Consider the following 26,278-nt stretch of genomic DNA (forward strand, 5'->3'; position numbering starts at 1 on the left):
CTCGGACGACCACCTCGGTAAGTTCGACAACACCGCTACTCTTCATCAATACACCGAAGGAGTCAAATGCAGGGTCTTCCTCACTACCCTCTCCAGCTCCGCACAACGTTGGTTCCGGAGGTTGTCGGACGGATCGATTCGGAGTTTCAAGGATTTCCAAACGGTTTTCCTCCATCACTTCGCAAGCAGCAGACACTACTAAAAGATCAGTGTCAGTCTGTTCTCCATGAAGCAGGGGGCCAGAGAGACTTTCCGAAATTACATCCAGCGATTCAACCAGGACGCTCTGGACATTCCTGCAATCTCGTCCGAGACCATGATGCACGCCTTCACCCAGGGGATGATGGATGGCGACTTCTTCCGCTCACTCATCAGGAAGCCGCCGCGCGACTATGACCACATGCTAAAAAAGGTGAGCGAATACATCAACGTTGAGGAGGCGCAAGTGGCCAGTAAAAAGGAAACATCGGCAGAGTCAGTGGCACTGGCCTAATGGAGGCCTCAAGCCATTCATCAACCCCCCAGAGGGCCCCGGGTCGAGGGGATGAGGCCGCATCCGGAGTCGAGGCCTCACGCTGTCCAACACGTGGAGGCCGAACGGCCTAAGCTGAAGGGAAAGTTATGGACTCCCATGTTTTGTTTACTTCATCAGTCAGCAACTCACAACACCCGCGACTGTCGGAGGCTCGCCCCGATCACAAAGCCAAGAAGCTATCGCCGCCGATCGCCTTCGCCTGACCGGCGACATAACCATCAAGGTGCCGGACGGCGAATAGCCAGACATGTTGGTTGCTACTCGGAAAACCTATAGGTTCCACTGTACAAAATTTTGTACAAAGGTCTGAACCTTTTCCTAGCTACTATGTGTTCTTTTAAATTAAATTTTGGATCGCCTGCGGAACTTAACACGTTTGATCCAAAACTTAATCTATTTGTTCTTTTAGGTTTTGACTTGGATCTCCTGCGGAACTTAACACGTTCGACCCAAATCTCCTTAAGTTATTAATTCCATTAAATATTAATTTCCATAAAAGGTTCCCAGTACTGACGTGGCGAGGCACATGGCCTTCTTGGATATGGGAGCAACCACCACCGACTAGACAAAACCTTTAATAGAAAGCTAATATTTAATTTCCTAAAATAACTTTAGGTTAACCAAAGAGAACAATCAAATCACAAGGAAAAGAAAGAAACAAAAGAACACAACTTCGAAAAAACATATTCGAAATACTAGAACGTAAGCCTCTTGTATTTGGTATTATTTCCATAAATAACTAGCATTATGCGGAAATAGAAATTACTAGTTATACCTTGTAGAAAAAAACCTCTTGATCTTCTACCGTATTCCTCTTCTAACCTCGGACGTTGTGTGGGCAACGATCTTCCAAGATGAGAAACCACCAACCACCTTCTTCTCCTCCAAGCAAGGTTCGGCCACAAAAGAAAAGCTTTACCAAGGAGAGAAACCAAAATACTAACCAAGCTCCAAGAGATGCTAGCTTTCTCTCCTTCTTCTTCTTCTTCTCCGAGTAGTATCCGACCACCACAAGAACTCCAAGGGAGAGGGAGAGGTTCGGCCACCACAAGAGGAAGAGAAGGAGATGATGGCCGGCCACACCAAGGAACAAAAGAGGGAGAGGAATAATAGAAGTTGTGTCTTGTGAAGGCACCCTCACCCCTTCTTTTATATTCCTTGGCCTAGGTAAATTAGGAAATTTAATTACAATAAATTTTCCTTAATTTCCTTGACATGATTTAATTGAGAAAAATAAAATAATATTTCCCCAATTAAACAATGATGGCCGGCCAAATCAATAGGAAGCAAATTGGACAAGTTTCAATCAACAATTAAAACTTTCCTTATTTGTTTCCGGAAATTTTAAAAAATAAAATTTCTCTTTAAAATCTCTTCATGGTTAATAAAAGGAAATATCTATAATTTTAATTTTATTAACATGTGAATAATTTTAAAGAGAAAATAAAACATCTCTCACATCTACAAATAAGGAAAGAGATCTAATCTCTTTCTTTAATCTTTTGTAAATCTTTTACAAGAGAGATATTTTAATTTTAATTCTCTTTTAAATTAAATCTTCCACATAATAATAAACATTAAAATTAAAATTTCTTTTTAATTAATTATGGCCGGCCCTACTAGCTTGGGTTCAAGCTAGGGCCGGCCAAACCCAAGCTTAGGCCGGCCCTAGCTTGGTTCCCAAGCTAGCTTGGCTGGCCCCCTTTAGGTGGGTATAGAAGGTGGGTATATGTGGGTATAGTACTCTATAAATAAGAGGCTACGATAGGGACCGAGAGGAGGAATTGGTTTTGGTCTCCGATAAAATTAAGCATCCCATGTTCGCCCAACACACAACTTAATTTTATCAATGATAATTCATTCCACTAGAGAACTATCATTGAACTACCGCACCAATCCCAAATTACATTTTGGGCTCCTTCTTATTATGAGTGTGTTAGTCTCCGTGTTTAAGATATCGAATGTCCACTAATTAAGTGAGTTACTGACAACTCATTTAATTAATATCTAAGTCCAAGAGTAGTACCACTCAACCTTATTATCATGTCGGACTAAGTCCACCTGCAGGGTTTAACATGACAATCTTTATGAGCTCCTCTTGAGGACATTATCAACCTAGTATCTCTAGGACACAGTTTCCTTCTATAATCAACAACACACACTATAAGTAATACCATTTCCCAACTTATCGGGTTTATTGATTCAACGAACTAAATCTCACCCATTGATAAATTAAAGAAATAAATATCAAATATGTGTGCTTGTTATTATATTAGGATTAAGAGCACACACTTCCATAATAACTGAGGTCTTTGTTCCTTTATAAAGTCAGTATAAAAGGAACGACCTCAAATGGTCCTACTCAATACACTCTGAGTGTACTAGTGTAATTATATAGTCAAGATAAACTAATACCTAATTACACTACGACCTTCTAATGGTTTGTTCCTTTCCATTCTGGTCGTGAGCTACTGTTTATAATTTATAAGGTACTGATAACATCATCTTCTGTATGTGACACCACATACTATGTTATCTACAATATAAATTAAATGAACAACTACAAACAAATGTAGATAATTAGACCAAATGTGATTCTTTATTCATAATGAATGTTTACAAAGCTTAGGCTTTCAGTATACACTCCAACAAGACAGTCACCCGAGCAGCGACATCCGTAGCAACCAAGAAGCAACCCCCGAGCCTCCCAAGAGTGAGCCAGGCCGTTTGCTCGGGAGGAAGAAAATAGAGGCAACACTGCTCGAGGGGAAATAAACATCATCGCTGGTGGGCCAACCAGCAGTGACTCCAACCGAGTCCGCAAGTCGTACGCCCGACGATTGGAGATCCACGCCGTGGGATGCAGCTGAGAGCAGGCAAACGGGCTCGAGATCATCTTCAGCCCTGATGACATAGAGGGAATTGAAGTGCCTCACGACGATGCCCTCATTATCCGAGCGGTAATAGCGAACTATACTATTCATCACATCTTTATTGACACAGGGAGCTCGGTCAACATCACCTTCAAGAAGGCGTTCGACCAAAATCAGATCGACAGGGCTGAGCTGCTGCCCATGACAACGCTCTTGTTCGGATTCACGGGTAACGAGGTTCAGCCGGTTGGCCAGATGAAATTGGCTATCTCGCTCGGTGAAGAACCGCTCAGAAGGACGCGGACCACTAACTTCATCGTAGTGGATGCGCCCTCGGCATACAACATCATTTTAGGCCGACCGGCCCTAAGCAAATTCCGGGCTGTTGTCTCAACATTCTATCAGAAGATCAAGTTCCCTGTCGAAGATCAAGTGGGAGAGGTTCGAGGTGATCAGTTGGCAGCACGGCATTGCTATGTGGAGATGGTCTGAGCCGAGTCAAGGTCCGCTCGGAAGGCCCCCAGGATCGAGGTAAATACTATAACTGAAAGGCCTCCCACCTTAGTGTATGAGGAAAAAGAAGAAGTGCAGGTCCGGGACGACCGACCGGAGGCCACCACCTTCGTTGCATCAGACCTGGAAGCAGGCCTGAAGGACGAGCTAATCATGTGCCTACGGCACAACAACGACGTCTTCGCGTGGTCAACACACGAGCTACCAGGCATCTTGCCGAGCGTCGCGCAGCACGTGCTTCATGTCCGGCCGGACGCTCGGCCCGTTAAGCAGAGAAAGCGGGACTTCAGTGCGAAGCAGATCGTCATTATCCGGGCGGAAGTCGAGAAACTCCTGGAGGCCGACCACATACGGGAGGTACAGTTCCCGAGTTGGCTAGCAAATGTGGTGCTGGTCTCCAAGCCGGGCAACAAGTGGAGGGTCTACATCGACTTTCGAGATCTGAATAGGGCGTGCCCAAAGGACTTTTACTCGCTGCCCCGAATTGATCAGGTGGTGAATTCGACCGCTGGATGCGAGTTAATATGCATGCTGGATGCATATCAAGGTTACCATCAAGTGCCACTCGCCATGGAAGACCAGGAGAAAGTGAGCTTCATTATGGCGGACGACACTTACTGCTACAACGTCATGCCGTTCGGATTGAAGAACGTAGGTGCCACATACCAGCGGCTCATGAACAGAGTGTTCCGGAAGCAGATCGGGCGGAACCTAGAGGTATATGTCGATGACATACTTATTAAATCAATCCGAGCGGTCAACCTGTGTGCAGATATAGAGGAAACCTTCGGGACGCTGAGGACATACGGGGTTAAGCTAAATCCCCAAAAGCGTCTGTTCGGAGCAAAAGGTGGCGCTTTCTGGGGTACATCGTTACCAAGCGGGGCATAGAGGTAAATCCCAGTAAAGTGAAAGTGCTGCAAGACATGCCGCCTCCCAGAAATCTGAAGGAAGCTCAGCGCCTTACGGGACGAATAACCGCACTGTCCAGGTTCATCTCGAAGACCGCCGATCGGAGCTTGCCCTTTTTCAAGTTTCTGCGCCGAGCCATTAAGTTCCAATGGGATACTGAGTGCGACAAAGCCTTCGAAGAGCTCAAAATATACCTCAATTCCTTACTTGTGTTGGCTAAGCCGGTCGCCGGGGAAGCCCTTAGAGTATACTTGTCCTCGACTGAATATGTCGTCGGGTCGGCTCTTGTGAGGCCAGACGGTGAAGAACAACCTGTGTACTTCTTAAGCCACATACTAAAGGATGTTGAGTCTTGCTACACTGGCCTCGAGAAGTTAGCTTTCGTGCTGGTACTCACCGCTCGGAGGCTCCGCCCTTATTTCCTGGCGCACCCGATCGTTGTGATGACGAACAACCCCCTGGGAAGAGTCCTTCTCAATCCAGAGGCGTTCGGTTGACTAATCAAATGGACCACAGAACTCAATGAATTCGACATACAGTATCAGCCCAGGATGACCATCAAGGCGCAGTCGTTGGCAGACTTTGTCACTGAGGTACAAGATCCCGAGCCCTAAGCCACTTGGCGGGTGAACGTGGACGGATCACCCACTTGGCAAGGAAGTGGGATCGGTGTGCTGTTGATATCCCCCCATGGTGAACGAATGCATCTGTCCGTACGGCTAGATTATCGAGCGACCAATAATGAAGCAGAGTATGAGGCGTTGATAGCGGGCCTGCAGGCTACTCGGCATGTGGGAGCCAGCAAGGTCTTGATTCACTCAGATTCACAGTTGGTTGCTTAGCAACTCTCGGGAGCATTCGAGATAAGAAACGTCAGGCTTAAGCTTTATACGGAAGCCTTCGAAAAATTGAAGGCCAGTTTTAGAGAGGTGCTCATCCAGAAGATCCTCCGAGCGGAGAATCAAGCTGCAGATGAGCTAGCTAAGATAGCCATCTTGATATTGCCAGTTGTCATCCAACAGCCGATCAAGCAGTTATCTCTGGTCGGCCACATCGACCAGATGGAGGGGCTCACATTTCCAAATGACTGGCGGATGGCTATAACAGAATTTCTGAAGTCAAGGGCAACGCCTTCTGATCGGTTGGAAGCGCATCTGCTCAGAAGGAGAGTTGGTCGGTTCGTCCTCATTGGCGACCAACTCTACAAAAAAGCATTCTCCAGGCCTCTACTTAAATGTGTTGGCCCAGAGGATGTGGACTATATTCTGCAAGAGGTACACCAAGGCTCATGCGGCGGGCATCCGGGCAGTCGCTCGTTGTCGAGAAAGATTCTTTTGGCCAGTTACTTTTGTCCAACTTTACAGGAGGACGCCGCCCGGACAGTCACCACATGCTTATCTTACCAGAAGTACCACAATTTCTCACATCGCCCCGCGGAGGAATTAAAGACATCCACGGTGTCCTGCCCGTTCGATCAATGGGGCATGGACATTGTGGGACCGTTTCCAATGGCGATCGGACAACGGAAGTTCTTACTAGTAGCGGTCGACTATTTCTCTAAGTGGATCGAGGCCGAGCCAATGGCTAAAATAACCGAGCAGATGGTCAAGAAATTCATCTGGCAGCATATCATTTGTCGGTTCGACATCCTGCGGTGGCTCATCTCTGACAACAGAAGACAGTTCTCGGGCCAACAACTCAAGGAGTGGTGCAAAGGGTACGGCATCTAGCAGGCTTTCACCTCTGTCGCATATCCCCAAAGCAACGGGCAAGCTGAAGTCGCCAATCGGGAGATCCTGCGAGTTCTTCGGGCTCGGCTCGACCACAACGGTGGGAGTTGGGTAGACAAGCTGCCCGGTGTATTATGGGCACTCCGAACAAAGCCCCAAAGAAGGAACAGGCATGCCCCCATTCCACTTGGTGTATGGTGGAGAGGCCATCGTCCCAGTAGAGGTCGGGATAGAATCCGATCGGACCGAATACTACGACGAGAACAATGCCGAGCAAAGGCGCCTAGAGCTGGACCTGGTGGATGAGACGCGAGCCAAGGCCGCCGTCCGGCTAATGACATACCGGCAAAGAATGAAGCAAATCTACAACAGACGGGTAATTCCTAGATCTTTTCAGGTCGGCGACCTTGTCTGGAAGAAAGTCAAATCAGTGGGCGATGTCACTAAGCTAGGAGCTCCTTGGGCCAGACCCTTCAAGATCGTAGAAAGGCTCCGGTCGGGCGCCTATTACCTTGAGGACGAAGACGGGCGGAAGCTGGAGCGACCATGGAGTGCAAGCCACCTCCAGCTGTACCGAGCTGGATGAAAGGTGCGCCAATGTAATATGTGATACACTTGTTATCCTCTTTTGTTTCCTTCGACCGCAGGAAGTAAAATCAAAAAGGTTTTGCAAAATTATGGCCGAGTAGCCGAGCTAGAGTTGAACCGACGACTATAAAAAATCCGGCTTGAAGACCGTCAAGCGGCGACGTTAAACTCTAGAGTCGAACCGGCAACTATAAAAACCCCGGCTTGAAGACCGTCGAGCGGCGACGTTAAACTCTAGGGTTGAAGCGGAGACCATAAATACCCCGCCAGGAAAACCGTCGAGTGGTGACGTTAAACTCTAGAGTCGAACCGGCGACTATAAAAATCCCGGCTTGAAGACCGTTGAGCGGCGACGTTAAACTCTAGGGTCGAAGCGGCGACCATAAATACCCCGCTCGGAAGACCGTCGAGCGGCGACGTTAAACTCTAGAGTCAAACCGACGACTATAAAAACCCCGACTTGAAGACCGTCGAGCGGCGACGTTAAACTCTAGAGTCGAACCGACAATTATAAAAACCCCGGCTTGAAGACCGTCGAGCGGCGATATTAAACTCTAGAGTCGAATCGGCGACTATAAAAACCCCAGCTTGAAGACCGTCGAGCGGCGACGTTAAACTCTAGAGTCGAACCAGCGACTATAAACCCCTCAGCTTGAAGACCGTTGAGCGGCGACGTTAAACTCTAGGGTCGAAGCGGCGACCATAAATACCCCGCTTGGAAGACCGTCGAGCGGCGACGTTAAACCCTAGGGTCGAAGCGGCGACCATAAATACCTCGCTCTGAAGACCGTCGAGTGGCGACGTTAAACCTAGAGTCGAACTAGCGGCTATTAAAAATCCGGCTTATCGCCGATCGACAGCTATAATGATTCAGCCAAGGCATCGCTTAAGCTTAACAAGACTTAAGTTGTCTTGTACTCGATTGCTGAGCGGCAGTTCGGAGATCAAAAGATGCTCTCACGAATTCAATAACGATCAAAGGAGTGGGTAACTCGCCCGAATACACACAGCAGAAGAGCAATAAGGAAAATTCATTAAGAAAAATAAGGCGAATACGCAAAATGAAATAGGTCGAACGGCCAGTACACAGCCATGACTTCACTCTAGATAATTAAAAATCTCATCCGGAATCGTGGTTAGAAGATCAGTGTGATCCCGGATGGGAATAGTGAAATCCTTAGGAAGCCGGCCCTTGGTCTTTAGGTAGTCGGCCATGGTAGTAATGGCTAGCTCAAATGCGTGGACAAGCCGAGCGCAGGTTTTCTCCACGAATTTCTCCGAGCGGATGTAGTTTTGCTGCATGACAGCAACCCGGCTCGGCTCGACATCCTGATATTCTTTGAAGGCAGCTCGGGAAGCCTCCAGAGCATCTTGAAATGCCTTTAGATCAGTCTGAAGAGCGGCCACCTCCGCCGAACGGCCTGTCTTCTCGGCAGTAAGCAGGTCGGTCAGCTCCTTGACTTTCAGCTCGAGCGCCCGAGCCTCGGCGTTCTTCGTCTCAGGTCGGTGATGGCCTGATTCTTCCTGTTGGTGGCCAAAGTGATCTTCTTATCGTACGTTTTGACCTGCTTCTCGAGCTGATCGACCCTAGTCTATAGACCCAAGGATTTGTGCCGTTCGGCCTTGAGCAGTTTGTTGGTCTTGTCCAGGTCGGCCTTCAGCTCGGCATACCGCTATACTTCAGCTTGTTGGTCTTGTCTTGTCTGGAGGAGGAGCCCCATCAGAGACCTTGAGTTTCTTGAACTCCTCTTCAAGGAAAGACAAGCGGTGACATACCGCTATACTTTCCACCCAATATTGTAGCCAAGTCGGAAGGAAAATAGTCAGTACCGAACGGAGATAAAGAAATAAAGGCTTGTGATAAAAATTACCCCGGTGGTTTGTTGCAGATAGCTATTGCCGAGTAGCCCCGGGGGCATCACACTAATGCGCGCTCGGGCGTCCTCCCATACCTTCACCAGTTGTCCCCGGATGGTTAACTGGTGTTCGGGGCTCATCGGCCGCTCGGCCGCCTGCAGATATTCCTCCGTCGATAGGTGGAGGATGGCCTTGATTGTCCTGCGTTCGCTCGGGGCAGATTGAGCAGATGCTGAAGGGGTGGAGGAATGGCCGACCGACTCAGAGCGAATAAGAGATCGCCTGATTGCCCGAGGAGCAGGAGGGAGTGAGCTAAGAGGCTGAGCAGTGACGGGGTCGGAAGGCTAATCTCCTTGGGATGGGGTCCGGTCAGAAGACAGCGCTTCCACAGCCACTGGAGCCAAAGGAGGGTTATCCATCGACTCGGACACGTGAACAACCAAGGTGGCTGATTCGGTTGGTGTGCCCGTTCGACAGCGCTTGCGCCTAACCAACGGGAGTTCGTCACCGGAAGACTCGGCTTCCTCAGGCTTGGAGGCCGGTTGGGCACTTGACGGAGCAATTTCTCCTGCTACATCGGTAGTGGCAGTCCGAGCGGCAGATACATCACCCGCCGCCGTCTGCGCCCCTTCGCTCTCGCCCTCATGAGAGCCGACCGGGGCGATGCCGAGCCTCTCCTCTTCCTGCATTGCATTCGCCTCAATCTCGGCAGCCTTGCGTCTTAGCATGCCGAGCGCCACTGATTTCATCATGGTCACGACTACAAGAAAGAGAAAAGAAATCAGTTAGACCCAAAGAAAAGAGAGAAAGTTATTTCTTACATGGGCCGCTCGGAAGCCGTGCTCGAATCGGGCTTAAGCCAAACATATACAACATCCCTTCGGGCAGCAGCTTGTGGATATCCAGCTTCAGCCCGGCCAGCAAGCTGGCCGCGTGTAGAAATGCAGGCTCAGTCCTATACCTTTTCAGGTTGGGGGGAGGTGGCAGAGCTGTTTGCCATTGGGTTCGGAAAGGTGATGGCTCGGGGAAACTCACAAAGAAAAAATAGTCTTTCCAGTGCTTGTTGGAGGTAGGCATTTTGTCGAAGAAGACTAAGCTGATCCGCGATTGAAATAGGAAGGTGCTGATCTCGGACTGCTTGGGATAGTAAAAATAGTGAAAGATTTGAGGCTTAAGGGGGATGTCGTGCGTCCGGAAGAGCACCACTACACCGTACAGTAGCCTTAAAGAATTGGACACAAGCTGGCCGAGCGGAATGCGAAAATAGTTGCACACTTCTATGATGAATGGGTGAATAGGAAACCTAAGGTCGACTACGAATTGGTCGTGGAAGAAAGTAACCGTGCCGATCGGTGGGTCATGGGGTCGATTGGATGACTCGGCCAGGGTAAGCTTGTGGTCGGCAGGGATGTCATAGGTATTGATCAAATTATAGACATCTCCCGAGTCGAACCGGTTCTCCATGGCTTGGTACCAGAGACCACGAGAGGGATCCAAGGTACTGGCCATGACCGGAGAGGGAAAAACTCGATGTTTTTTCAGGTGGTTCAATAGAGAAGAACCAGCGAGAATAGGAACGAAGAGAGAACCAAAACGGAGGAATAAGGTGACAAAGTAAAGCAATGAAGAAGCTTACTAGGGAAGCGAAGCGTAAGGGGAAGGGTGCCGAGAGTTCACCGGAGCGCCGAATGAACAAGTCGCCGGAGAGCTGGGAACGAAAGGAATCACCAAAGCACTTTGACAGTAACGATGGAGCAGAAGTTGGCGTTGAGGTTTTATAAACGCTTAGCCCGGCCAGCCAGAACCATCCGATTTAGGTCATCGGAATCAAGGCTTGCATCCGGCCGTGAAATTCGAACAGTTGTGTGTCGCATCGATGCTGTCAAATTTGCCGTACGATGATGACGGGGTTTCCATGTGTCGCCAGGTTACTGGGCAGCATTTAGGGGAGACCATTATTCGGCGTGGTCGCGTGGTCGTTGTTAATAAGGAGGATTTGCACGAATTCCAAAGGGATCTTGATGACGATAGCTTTTGACCATGAGTAGACTCGGACGCGGAGCAAAAATATTTAACAAGTACAAGCGCACGCCTCGCCGACCAGCCAGAGAAGGTTCGGCCAGCGGGTTGCCCAAGCCCACCTCAATCCTTTTACCATCGCTGCTAGACGACCAGCAAAACACTAAACCAGTCTAGTCAGTCGGACTTACAACCTCCTTCGACTAGACTTGAGGGGGAGGTACGTGATCTGGTGGTAAGCGTAGGGGGCCCACATGGGCGACGGTCAACGACGCGTGGAGGTCATCATCAACTTAAAGATTTCGTCGATCGGAGAGGTCTAAAGTCTGATCGGCCAGATCTAAAGTCCGATCGACCAGGATAACGCTAGAGCCGGCGCGAAGATAGCTCGACCATGGGTCGGGCTTCCGACGCTCAATTTGCCCACCAAGGAATTACTGCGCCACTCCGCTCGGCTGAGTTGTTGACCAACTAAAGAACGTATGCCCGTCCGAGCAACCAGGGGGTCTCCCTGCTCGGTTTGGCACGCCTATGCGTCTGACCACTTAGGCGGCTGGGCGGACCCGAGAATAGACAAGACGCAAAAAAGGACAAAGGAGACAGATAGCAGGGTCGGCGGTTGGACTAGACAGAGAATCGTACGGTGGAAGTTTTCACTGTCATATCAGAGATATGCTCGGACGGTTGTGGTATGACGCCAGACATACTTTCCTGACACATCCATTTCGTGATACATCTTGGGAAGCGTGCATGTCTCGAGAAGCATGCATGCGCCTCCCAGGGGGCCTATATAAAGACCCCCAGGCTCCGACCGAGGTATGTATTCCCATCTACTGTAGCTATAGTCTTTACTCTCATTATTCTGCCTCGATTTCTTCTCATCGGAGCTGACTTGAGCGTCAGAGGGCCGTCGCCGGGAACCCCTTCCCAGCCCGGTTTTGTGCTTGCAGGTTCTCGCCGGAGGCTTGCGTCAGTTGAGATTCATACGCCGTCAACAAGAGCGCCACACCCCCGACATCTGTCGACTCAGCATCCGGACAGGATCAGATGATTATAGGAAATTATTTATGTTTGTGTGATCTTCTCCATCTGAAGGGGCACAATTTTAATTAATGGACTAAGTATCAAGTAATGATATATACTTAGGCGCATTTAATAGTATTCTCCCAATCGGAGTCATTGCTATTATTTGTGTGACCGAAGACAAACCAACTATTAATTTTATTTGTCATAAAGTTAGGTTGACAAGATAATAAAATTAATGGGTAAAACCTATTCTTACAAATGTTTGAATTAGTATACGTCCACACTATCGTGGCATACGAAATTCATGGTGTTTTGAGGTGCTAGTGAATTTAAATTATATTGTTCGAGGAATCAATATTATTTGAAATTATAAAGTTTTGACCAAATATTTTATTTTGTGATTCTCAGGATTTTAAAATGGCTTTCAATCCTCTTGTTGTTATTTAAAAGAAAACAAACTTACTAGTCCCAATTATATTGATTGGAAATGAAACTTGGGCATTGTCTTAACTGTTGAAGGATACAAGTTCATACTTTTTGAGGTCTGTCCAAATGTGCCTGATAGCGATTCTAGTGAAGAGGAGATTGACAGACATAGGAAATGAGTCAAGGCAGATGAGATGGCGTGGTGTTACATTTTGGCTTCTATGTCAAATGTGCTGCAACATCAGCATCAGGCTTTACCCATTGCCTATGACATGATTCTTAATCTCAAGGAACTCTTCGGACACCAGAATCGGGCTGCTAGAAAGGAGGCCATGAGAAACTTAATGACGACCACCATGACTGAGGGGACACCCGTAAGGGATCATATCCATAAGATGATGGCTCATTTGACGAACTGTCCTCGCAGAAAAGAGAACAATAAAGGTATTGTTGGATCATAGACGTTCGATAGAGGGGGGGGGGGTGAATATCGAATGTAAAAATTCGTTCAAGTATAGGCGCAGCGGAAATAGAAAAACAATGCTAACACAAATCAATTTTACTTGGTTCAGAGCCTGTGTCGACTCCTACTCCAAGGCCTGCGGTCGTTGACCGCTTTCGGTGGGCAATCACTAACAATTCGAATTTTATTACAAACTAAGTACAGAAAAAGCTAATGAAAAATGACAGCAATACCGACAACGGAATGAATCGAAAAAAGAAACGTGTGTTGTCGGAGCTTCGTTAGTGTCGTAGGAGCGCAGAGCTGCAGAGCAAGCAGTAGAAGATCTCTTTTTTCAGTTGTATTTGAAGCTCCCCTCTGACCCTCCTTTTATAGGATGCTCGGGGCGCCTGGTTCCCTTCCGGGCGCCCTGGTGTGACGTAGCCCGCCCAACCAACGAGCTCCACGTGTCGACGCACGCCAGGGATAGAAATTGCCTCTCGGGCGCCCGGATCCCTTCCGGGTGCTCGGACCTCTTTTTCTCCAGAAGCTCCTTTATTTGCAAGAAAGAGTTAGTCCGAGGCAAACAATATGTATATCCTACAAAATAAGATGTTAGCACAGTTTATACTTTAATCAAAGAAGATTATGACTTAGATTTCGTCTTTCCGAGACCGGAATCTAGTCACGATCTCGACTTAGATATCCGAAATGGATCTAAGCCGGATCGACGCCTAATATTCCCTTCCCGGGAACGCGTCCTCACAATCACTCCCTTCTAGTGACTTACCTTTACTCACCTGCCAGACGTCCGGTCATCCCTTCGACCCTTCTGGACTTCTCGCCAGCTATCCGGTCAGCCCGTCGACCTAGCTGGACTTCTCGCCAAGCGTCCGATCAGCCCGTCGACCCGCTTGGACTTCTCGCCAGCTATCCGGTCAGCCCGTTGACCCGCTTGAACTTCGTGCCAGACATCCGGTCAGCCCCTCGACCTGTCTGGACTTCGTCTGCACACTCGGTCAGAGTGTTAGATCACGACAAACCTAACTTAACCCGATTTGTTATTCATCAAAACCTGAGTTAGACTGTTAGTGCTAATCGCACCAACAATCTCCCCCTTTTTGATGGAATTACAACCTGGTTAATTTAGTAAAAATATGCGAGTGAAAAAAATTAAGCATTTTGTTCTAGCATGAGGTTTAAGTTAGTTTTTAATTTTATTTTATTTTTCTAACTTAACCCCTATCCCTCCCCCTTTGGCATTCATCAAACAAGGATATATTTTAAACATTCAAAAATACAGAACACATAAAAAAATATGTAGGAAACGATGTCAAGTTAACTTGGGGGAGTTTGAACTTTCGAAGATTTGTTTAAAACATTAACTTAATTTTTAAGACTAAGTTTTTAAGGTAGCTAAAGCATGTAAAACAGTCTTTTGGAAAATAGCTAAGTTTTGAAAGAGTGGCTAAATATAAAACATTTAAAGATTTTGTTTTGCAAAAGTTAATTTTCAAAAATGACTTTTCAAATTCATATAAGTATAAGTTTCAAATTTTAGGATCAAGGTGAATTTTCAAAATATGTTTCAATTTTGAAGTATTTTTCAAACATAAGTTTTGACAATCAAAATCTTAAGGCTAAGTTTTCAAAGTTAAATTTTCCAAACAACATTTTTCAAATTTGAAAAAATTTCAAAACTGAGTTTTAAAAGATATTTACTTTTCAAAACTGATTGAAATTAAGTTTGGAAAAAAAATCTGAGTTTATAAAATCTAATTGAAGAATTTAATAAAAGCTAGTTTTAAGAAAATATTTGAAAAATAAGATTTCAAAAACTAAGTTTGAAAAACTTTTCTTTTCAAGACTTATTAAGTTTGTAAAAATTTTAAATTTGAAACCAAAGAGCAATTTGAATACTAAAAAAAATATTAGAAAAAATATTATGTTTAAGGTGGAGAAAATAATTGTTGGTGTTAAGTGTTGATTTAATCCTCCCCCTAAACCGGACATCTAAAGTAGCTGTCTAACCAATTAGGCACTTACTGACTATCAGAAGATAGCAGCTTTCACTTGGTTAGTCAAGTTAAGTTCGTTGTAATCAGTTAGTGGTTGACTTAACTGAGTAACTTAGCTTGATCAATGTATGTTTTGTATTTAACGCCCAGACTTATGTCGATGCACTGATATAAGTATCTTAAGTCCAGGCAATCGGCCTATACATCTCACCCCTTTCTATGTTTGTCAATCACAAGTAAGGTAATCCTAGGGTGTTGGTGAGATGCTCAAATACTAGTCCTGGGGGTACATGATTTCTAAGGGGATTTTTCTAGTTTAAGACTAAAGTTATTTTGAAATTATAAAAGTTGGAAGGTTTTAAGACAAATGAAAACAAATTTAACCTAGAATTTTAAAATAATTGTTTTTTGAAAATAGTTTTGAATTTTGAAAAAGTCCTAGTCTATTAAGCACATTCCTAATTTTCTACGCAGATTACTAAATTCACTTTTAGGGAGTGGTTTTGTGAATATGTCAGCTAAATTGGATTTGGACTCAATGTATTTGGGTTCAATGTCCCCTTTAGTAACATGATCCCTGATAAAGTGATGCCTAATTTCAATATGTTTAGTTCTGGAATGATGCACTGGATTTTTTGTTAGGTTAATTGAACTAATGTTATCAATTAAGACTTTGACATTTGTGAGGTTCAAGTTGAAATCTTTTAGGGTGTGCATCATCCATAATAATTGTGCAACACATTCTCCTATTGCTATATATTCTGACTCAGTTGTAGATAGGGCGACACAATGTTGTTTTCTACTAAACCAGCTAACAAGTGATGGACCCAATAATTGACATCCACCACTTGTGCTTTTGTGGTTTAATTTGCATCCAGCATATCTGAGTCAGAATATCCTATTAATTCAAAATTATTTGTCCTAGGATACCAAATACCTACAGTTGTTGTTCCTTTAAGGTATCTAAAGATTCTTTTGACTTGAGTCAAATGAGATTCTTTAGCACAGGTTTGATATCTGACACACATACTGACTGCAAACAAGATATTCAGTCGACTTGCAGTTAGGTATAGTAGGCTACCTATGACACTCCTATAATGTTTTAAGTCAACTGATTTTCCATTGGGATCATCATCTAGGATTGTGTTTACTGCAATAGGTGTTTTTATTTCTTTGCTGTTTTCCATTCCAAATTTTTTAAGTAATTCCTTAGTATACTTTTGTTGATAAATGTAGTTACCTTCATTTGTCTGTTTGATTTGTAATCCTAAAAAATAGGTTAATTTGCCTACTAGACTCATTTCAAACTCGTGTTCCATTAAGCTTGTAAATTCATCTAAGAATTCTGAATTTGTTGAACCAAAGATTATGTCATCTACGTAAATTTGTGCTATAAAAATATCTTCTTTTATTAATTTGACAAATAATGTTGGGTCAATTTGTCCTTGGTTAAATCCTTTAGAGATTAGGTAAGACGTTAGTCTTTCATATCAAGCCTTAGGTGCTTGCTTAAGTCCATATAAGGCTTTCTTCAATTTATAGACATAATCAAGGTGTTCTAGACTCTCAAACCCAGGTGGTTGTCCTACGTAGACTTCTTCTTTTATTAGTCCATTTAGGAATGCTGACTTAACATCCATTTGGTATAATCTAAACCCTTTGTGTGCTGCATAACTTAGTAACATCCTAATGGACTCTAGTCTAGCTACTGGGGCATATGTTTCATCATAGTCAAGTCCTTCCACTTGACTGAACCCCTTAGCAACTAGCCTGACATTATTTCTAGTAATTTCACCAGTTTCACTTAGTTTGTTTCTAAATACCCATTTTGTTTCTATTATTTTCTTATTCTTGGGTGGTGGTACCAGGTCCCAAACTTCATTACGCTCAAATTGAGCTAATTCTTCTTGCATAGCTATGACCCAGTCTGGGTCAAGTAGTGATTCGGCTATGGTTTTGGGTGGTTCAATTTTGAGATTAAGGATATTTGACTTAGATTTCTAAAGGAGGATCTAGTTTGAACCCTAAGATCTGGGTCACCAATTATTTGATCAGTTGGGTGATTTGGATTGACTCTTATTGTTTTAGGGGGTTGACTTTCCTGAGGTTGTTCTTCTTCTTCATGACTTAGGATTTGGTTGGTTCCTTCAAAGTTATTGTTTTCTCGAATAAATTCACTTGATTGATGTTGTGTTTGTTCTAGGTTTTGTTTGGATTCTTCAAATTTCACATTAGTGGTTTCTTCAATTCTTAAGGTAACCTTATTGTAAACCCTGAAGCCTCTACTATTTAGGGAGTATCCTAAGAAAATTCCATTTTCAACCTTGGAGGTGAATTTTCCTAAATGTTCTCTTGTGTTTAAGATAAAAGCTGGGCACCCAAACACTCTAAAGTATTTTATATTAGGTTGTTTATTGTAATAAACTTCAAAAAATGTTTTGTTATGGGTTTTGTTTAGTGTTGTTCTGTTTTTATATATAGCAAGCTGTACTAACAGCTTCTGCCCAAAAATATTTAGGTAATTTGTATTCATTTAACATCATTCTAGAGGCCTCAAGTAATGTTCTATTTTTTCTTTCTACAATCTCATTTTGTTGGGGGGTTTTAGGACACGAAAATTCGTGATGGTAGCCATTTTCAAGACAGAATTTGTTAAAGTTATGATTTTTAATCTCTCCCCCATTATCACTTCTAATTCTTTTAATTTTAAGGTCCTTTTCATTTTCAACTTGTTTACAAAATTTTGTAAAAATTTCAAAAGTTTCATCCTTATTTTTTAAAAATTTTACCCAAGTGAACCTAGAATAGTCATCTATTATAACTAGACAGTATATACTTCCATTTATTGATTTAACTCCATGGAAGTCAAATAAGTCTAAATGTAACAGTTCTAAGATTGAGTTGGTTTGTGATTCATTAGTTGGTTTGTGGGTAGATTTTGTTTGCTTATCTTGTTGACAAGCATTACATATGGTTAAGTCAAGGTTAGGTAATTTTGGTAGTCCTCTAACTAGTACATTTAGTCTGCTTATATTTCTGAAGTTTGTATGTGACATTCTTCTATGCCATAATCATGTTTATTCTTTTTGTGTTAAATAACACTTAATTGAAGAAGTGGTTAAGTTAATCGCATAGATGTTGTCTTTCCTAAACCCTTTTAGGCTTATGTTAGGGTTGTCTAGGTGTTTGATTAAGCATTCTGTAGATAAAAACCTAACCTTATACCTAGTATCACACAGTTGACTGATACTCAAAAGATTATACTTGAAATTTTCAACAAGTAAAACATTTGTAATGATAAAGTCAATTTTTAGTTCGATGTTACCTATACCAAGTACCTCGAGTTTGCCGTTGTTCCCAAAGGCAACTGTTCCTAGGTTTTTGTAGGTGAGTTGAGTGAATTTTGTGTGATCTCCAGTCATATGTTTGGAGCAACCACTATCCAAAATCCACTTAGTTTCCTACAATAGGTAGGAATTAGGGTTAGTCTAACTATAGGAAAAAAAAAACTAAATTTTTAAATAAATTAAGTTTTAAAATAAGTTTTAAGTTAAAAAGTAAGTTTTAATTTTTAAATTAAATTTTTAAGTTAAAAAAAACTTTAAGTTTTAATTTTTAAATTTTTAAGTAAAAAAAACTTTAAATTTTAATTTTTGAAACAGTTTTTAAGTTAAAAAAATTAAGTTTTAATTTTTAAAATAAATTTTAAGTAAATAAATTTTTAAGTTAAAAAAATTTAAGTTTTAAAATAAATTTTAAGTTAAAAAAACTTTTAAGTTTTAATTTAAAATAAATTTTTAAGTTTAAAAAATTTAAGTTTGAATTTTTAAAATAGATTTTAAGTTAAAAAAAACTTTAAGTTTTAATTTTAAAATAAATTTTAAGTTAAAAAAGATTTGATTTAAAATAAATTTTTTAAGTTTAAAAAATTTAAGTTTTAATTTTTAATATTTTAATTTAATTTTAATTTAATTTTAAATTTTAAATTTAATTTTAATGTCCTTAGTCATCTCACCCGATCTATATTTTCAATCAGGGAATCCTATAATTTTGTGAGATGAATTAGACTCAGTTTTAGGGTTTGTTTTTAACTTGCGTTAGATTCAGATTTAGCTTTGGGTTCAACAAATAGGCGTTCTCTGGATAAACTTCTGGGCTATGGTGAGTCACTCAGACATAATTAAAGTAACCATGCCTTCGAGGTTTTCCAAATAGTCCTATCCACTGGACTTAGTACAAAACCTTGGTCTAACTGGTTAGGATTCATAAAGGGTAGCTTCGGTCAGTTCCACTTAGCCAAATGCACCAGGTCGAAGCCATATCTTCCTAGACATGCATAGACTAAGCTTCCCTAACGTACTATCATCCAATATTTCACCAGTACCATTTTTCAAGTTAAACTTGAACTCTTTTTAACTAATCCTAATTACCCTGTCGGGTAGGTTGGTTAGGGTTACCCTGCCGGGTAGGTTAGTTTTGGAGGTGCCAGCTATTCTGGAGCCTCCCCTTGAATTAATGGTCATTTAATTTAATTTTGTTCTTGGTTTATATCTATTTCTTTTGTAATTATATTTTACTTGGTGATAATTTACATTTTGTTGAGTTTTACTATGTTTAGATTTTAAATTTTTTGGTTTAGGTTTGTATTTTAGTCTTTGACTTGATTTGTTCGAGTTTATATAAACTATTTTTTCTTCAGGTATGTAGTATTGATTAAGTCCTACTTGCGTAATTAAACACGCTTTCGGAACCCAAGCTTGTTTTGTTGGTTGTGTTGGGTTATTAATGACTTGAATGCTTTATTTGAGCTTGACTTATAACCAAGTCCGGTTTTATTATAAATTACTTTTTGATTATTTAATATTAAATCTAAGTTTTTGGATCTTGTTGTGAATTTTTCTAACATTTCTTTTAAATTATTAATTTCTAATTTTAAAGATGAATTCTCCTCCTCAAGTGTTAGATTTTGAGTTGGATTTGAATTTTTTATTTGTTCCTTGAGATTTTGATTTTCTTCAAAGAGCAACTCATTTTCTTTTTCTATTTTAACTAATTTATTGTTTAAGCAAGAAATAATTTTAAAAAATTTCCGGTTTAAGTTTAGGAATACCTCTTCGGAACCTTCGGAAACGAGTACGAACTCGTGGCTCGATTCGAGTTCGGACCCGTCTTCTGATTCTTCCTCCGATTCTTCTTCACGGGCCATCAGCGCGAGGTAACTCTTGTTCTTCTATTCTTCGGCTTCCGATTCATCCGAGGAAGTGTCGTCCCACGTTGCTTTAAGAGCCTTCTTTTTGGCCGTCCTTGGTTTCTCGTTTTTCAATTTCGGACACTCGTTCTTGTAGTGACCCTTTTTGTCGCATCCAAAGCATGTCACGCTCCTCGGGTCGGTTGGAGAATTGATCCTCTGAAGGTCCTTTTTGCTGAAGCTCCTTTTCCTCCTGGTGAACATTTTTCTTACCAAGTTCACCAGGTGCTCTTCATCTTCAGAGTTCTGATCAGAGTCGTCTTCAGGTTCAGACTTGTTCTTTATCTTCTCCTTGGAGGAACCTGCAAACAAAGCTACACCCTTCTCGGCCCCGACATTAGTTTGTTCGTGTAGTTCTAATTCACAAAACAACTCATCTAATTTAAGTTTAGATAAGTTTTTAGAAATTTTGTAAGCAACCACAATAGATGCCCACAACCTATTACGTGGAAACACATTCAGTGCATACCTTATTAAGTCCCGGTTCTCCATTTGATGGCCTATCGCATGGAGCCCGTTGAGGATGTCCTTGATCCTCGTGTGCAGCTGACTTGCAGTTTCCCCTTCTTGCATTTTTATATTAAATATTTTATTTAAGAGTAAATCCCTTTTTGTTACCTTAGCGTCGCTGGTTCCTTCGTGCAGCTCGATCAGTTTGTCCCACAGCTCTTTGACGTTCTTATGTGGTCCGACCCGGTTTAGTTCTTCTCTAGTCAATCCGCACTGTAGGGTGTTGATTGCCTTGTTCTATGTTGATGCCTTCTTTTTTAGGTCTGATGTCCAATCTTCTGGATCCAGTAGATTCCCGGAACTGTCTACTGGTATTTTGTAGGGTCTAGTGACGCTCATCCACTGGTCGAAGTCCGTCTTGAGATACACTTCCATTCGCTTCTTCCAGTATGGAAAATCATCCCCGTTGAAAAGGGGAGGTCGTATTGTGCTGAAACCTTCAAGATGAGACATTTTAATCCCTGCATACAATCAAACAAATAGACAGGCAAATTCCCAAGACTTGGTCTTGGATTAGCAGTGCGGGAAGAATTAAAAGATAATAAAGGAACTGAATTGGTGTTGCACCAAGTTAGATTTAATTGCAACGAGAAAACTTTCCAAAAAGATAATAGTATCAGTTTGGAATTAAACGTAAGACTGAAAGCGAGAGAAAAAAAACAAAAGAAAATTTCACCCCCTTGTCTGATTGGTGGTTGCACCAAATCAGAGCGGTACCTGCTCTGATACCACTTGTTGGATCGTAGACGTTCGATAGAGGGGGGGGGGGGCGTGAATATCGAATGTAAAAATTCGTTCAAGTATAGGCGCAGCGGAAATAGAAAAACAATGCTAACACAAACCAATTTTACTTGGTTTGGAGCCTGTGTCGACTCCTACTCCAAGGCCCGCGGTCGTTGACCGATTTCGATGGGCAATCACTAGCAATTCAAATTTTATTACAAACTAAGTACAGAAAAAGCTAATGAAAAATGACAGCAATACCGACAACGGAATGAATCGAAAAAAGAAACGTGTGTTGTCGGAGCTTCGTTAGCGCCGTAGGAGCGCAGAGCAGCAGAGCAAGCAGTAGAAGATCTCTTTTTTCAGTTGTATTTGAAGCTCCCCTCTGACCCTCCTTTTATAGGATGCTCGGGGCACCTGGATCCCTTCCGGGCGCCCTGGTGTGACGTAGCCCGCCCAACCAACGAGCTCCACGTGTCGATGCATGCTAGGGATAGAAATTGACTCCCGGGCACTCGGATCCCTTCCGGGCGCCCAGACAACTTTTTCTCCAGAAGCTCCTTTATCTGCAAGAAAGAGTTAGTCCGAGGCAAACAATATGTATATCTTGCAAAATAAGATGTTAGCACAGTTTATACTTTAATAAAAGAAGATTATGACTTAGATTCCGTCTTTCCGAGACCGGAATCTAGTCACGATCTCGACTTAGATATCCGAAATGGATCTAAGCCGGATCGACGCCTAATGTTCCCTTCCCGGGAACGCATTCTCACAGTCACTCCCTTCCATTGACTTACCTTTTCTCACCTGCCAGACGTCCGATCAGCCCTTCGACCCGTCTGGACTTCTCGCCAGCTATCCTGTCAGCTCGTCGACCTAGCTGGACTTCTCGCTAAGCGTCCGGTCAGCCCGTCGACCCGCTTGGACTTCTCGCCAGCTATCCAGTCAGCCCGTCGACCTAGCTGGACTTCTCTTCAAGCGTCCGGTCAGCCCGTTGACCCGCTTGGACTTCATGCCAGACATCCGGTCAGCCCGTCGACCTGTCTGGACTTCGTTTGCACACTCGGTCAGAGTGTTAGATCACGACAAACCTAACTTAACCCGATTTGTCATTCATCAAAACCTGAGTTAGACCGTTAGTGCTAACCGCACCAACAGGTATATCTTATTCATTAGTTGTTGAAACAGGTTTAGTGATTTTATCTACCGGTACCTGGTGTGTAGATACGGGAGCCACTGATAATGTCTGCAATTCATTGCAGGGGTTCCAGGAAACTCGACGACTACATGAAGGGGAGATCACCGTCTACATGGGCAATGCTACGAGAGTAACGACTGTTGCAGTGGGAGATGTTTATTTATCTTTTGATAGGAATACAATATTGATTTTGAGAAATTATCTTTACGTACCATGTTTTAGAAAAAACTTGATTTTAGTTTCTAAATTATTTAAGGATGGATATTCTGTTTCTTTTGATGACAAAGTAGTTGTCAAGAAAAATAGAGTGGTTATCTGTTCTGATACGTTGGTTGACAATTTGTACACTCTTAATCCAATAACTCCCACGATGCAACAAATGAAAATTAATAACACATCTTCTAATTCTAATAAGAGAAAGCAGCATTCGAAAATGAACCAAACATATCTTTGGCATCTAAGGCTAGGTCATATTAACTTGAGTAGGATTCAAAGGTTAATAGCCGATGGACCTTTGGGTTCATTGGTGGTGGAGAATTTTTCAACCTGCGAATCTTGCTTGGAAGAAAAAATAACCAAGAGACCTTTTAAGGCACAGAGATATAGAGCCAAAGAAATGTTGGAATTTATTTTTTCTGATTTGTGTAGACCTATGACTATCCAGGCAAGAGGTGGTTTCGAATATTTTGTCTCTTTTATAGATGACTATTCGTGATATGGGTACATTTACTTGATGCGCCGTAAGTCTGAGTGCTTTGATAAGTTTAAAAAGTACAAGACTGATGTGGAGAAACATCATGATAAAAGTATCAAGACACTACGGTCAGATCGTGGTGGAGAGTACCTCTTAGGAGAGTTTAGGAGTTACTTATCAGAGGTCGGGATTCAATCCCAATTGTCTGCACCTAGTACATCCCAACAGAATGGTGTGGCGGAACGAAGGAATATGACTCTTATGGAAATGATTAGATCAATGATGAGTTATTCAGAATTACAAAATTCGTTTTAGGGATATGCTCTGGAAACGACGACGTATATTCTGAACTTGGTACCTTCCAAATCAGTACCCTCTACTCCCACAGAATTATGGAATGGGCGTAAGCCTAGTTTGAAACACATTCAGATTTGGGGTAGTCCAACACATGTGCTGAAGGGAGATGCTGGTAAGTTGGAATCACGTAAAGAAGTTTGCTTGTTTGTGGGTTATCCTAAAGGAACGAAAGGTGGTTTGTTTTATAGTCCTAAAGATCAGAAGGTCATTGTTAGCACCAATACCCGATTTTTAAAAGAAGACTATGTAATGAACAACAAGACTATGAGTAAAATTATTCTTGAGGAAATAAGAGAGGACACGTCTAATTTAGTACCAACGGTACAAGATGAGATACCACAAGAAACTGTAACATGTGTCACAAATAATGCACAATTACAGATAGTGTCTCGTCGTAGTGGCAGAGTTGTTCGACAACTTGATAGTTTCATGTTTTTGGGAGAGTCTTCGGACTTGATCCCTGGTGAACATGAACCTGATCCATGGGCATATGATGAAGCACTCCAAGATAAAGATGCAACAACTTGGCAAAGTGCAATGAACTCTGAAATAGAATCTATGCATTCTAATCAGGTCTGGGAGCTTTTAGAACCACCAAATGGTGTAAAAGTCATTGGATGTAAATGTGTCTATAAAAGAAAAAGAGGGACATACGGGAAGGTGAAAACCTTTAAAGCAAGTCTTGTTGCGAAGGGGTATACTCAGAAAGAGGGAATCGATTATGAGGAAACTTTTTCGCCGGTAGCCATGCTTAAGTCTATCTGGATTCTTTTATCTATTGCTGCTCATATGGATTATGAGGTATGACAAATGAATGTCAAGACTGTTGGTTGCTACTCGGAAAACCTAGAGGTTCCACTGTACAAAAATTTTGTACAAAAGTCTGAACCTTTTCCTAGCTACCATGTGTTCTTTTATATTAAATTTTGGATCGCCTGCGGAACTTAACACGTTTGATCCAAAACTTAATCTATTCGTTCTTTTAGGTTTTGACTTGGGTCTCCTGCGGAACTTAACACGTTCGACCCAAATCACCTTAAGTTATTAATTCCATTAAATATTAATTTCCATAATTGGTTCCCAGTACTGACGTGGTGAGACACACGACCTTCTTGGATATGGGAGCAACCACCACCGACTAGACAAAACCTTTTAGGTTAACCGAAAAGAACAATCAAATCACAAGGAAAAATAAAACAAAAGAACACAACATCGAAAAACATATTCGAAATACTAGAATCGTAAGCCTCTTGTATTTGGTATTATTTCCATAAATAACTAGTATGATGCGGAAAGGAAAAATTACTAGTTATACCTTCTAGAAAGACCTCTTGATCTTCTACCGTATTCCTCTTCTAACCTCGGACGTTGTGTGGGCAACGATCTTCCGAGATGAGAAACCACCAACCACCTTCTTCTCCTCCTAGCTAGGTTCGGCCACAACAAGGAAGCTTTACCAAGGATGAAGAACAAAACACCAACCAAGCTCCAAGAGACGCAAGCTTTCTCTCCTTCTTCTTCTTCTCCAAGTAGTATCCGGCCACCACAAGAGCTCCAAGGGAGATGAAGGATTCGGCCACCACAAGAGGAAGAGAGGGAATGGATGATGGCCGACCACAACGCGAAGGAAAAGAGGGAGAGAAATAATAGAGGTTGTCCTCCTTGAAGGCACCCCACCCCTTCTTTTATATTCCTTAGCCTTGGTAAATTAGGAAATTTAATTACAATAAAATTTCCTTAATTTCCTTGACATGATTTAATTGAGAAAAATAAAATAAAATTTCCCAATTAAACTATAATGGCCGACCACATCATGGAGGAATAAATTAGACAAGTTTTAATTAACAAATTAAAACTTCCTAATTTGTTTTCAGAAATTTTAAAAATAAAATTTCTTTTCAAAAATCTCTTCATGGTTGATAAAAAGAAATTTCTATAATTTTAATTTTTCAACATGTGAATAATTTTCAAAGAGAAAAAATAAAATATCTTTCCAATCTACAAATAAGGAAAGAGATCTAATCTCTTTCTTTAATCTTTTGTAGATCCTTTTAAGAGAGATATTTTAATTTTAATTCCCTTTAATAAATTATATCTCCCACATAATAAAAATAAAAATAAAAATTCTTTTTAATTTAATTATGGCCAGCCCCCTCTAGCTTGGGTTCAAGCTAGGGCCGGCCACCTTAAACCATGCTTAAGCCGACCCTAGCTTGATTCCAAGCTAGCTTGGCCGACCCCCTTTAGGTAGGTATAGAAGGTGGGTATAGGTGGATATAGTACTCTATAAATAAGAGGCTACGATAGGGACCGAGAGGAGGAATTGGTTTTGGTCTCCCGATAAAATTAAGCATCCCGTGTTCGCCCCGAACACACAACTTAATTTTATCAATAATAATTCATTCCACTAGAGAACTATTATTGAACTACCGCACCAATCCCAAATTACATTTTTGGGCTCCTTCTTATTATGAGTGTGTTAGTCTCCCTGTGTTTAAGATATCGAATGTCCACTAATTAAGTAAGTTACTGACAACTCATTTAATTAATATCTTAGTCCAAGAGTAGTACCACTCAACCTTATCGTCATGTCGGACTAAGTCCACCTG

This window comes from Zingiber officinale, chromosome 5A (genome assembly GCF_018446385.1).
Source record: "Zingiber officinale cultivar Zhangliang chromosome 5A, Zo_v1.1, whole genome shotgun sequence".
NCBI classification, from domain to species: domain Eukaryota; kingdom Viridiplantae; phylum Streptophyta; class Magnoliopsida; order Zingiberales; family Zingiberaceae; genus Zingiber; species Zingiber officinale.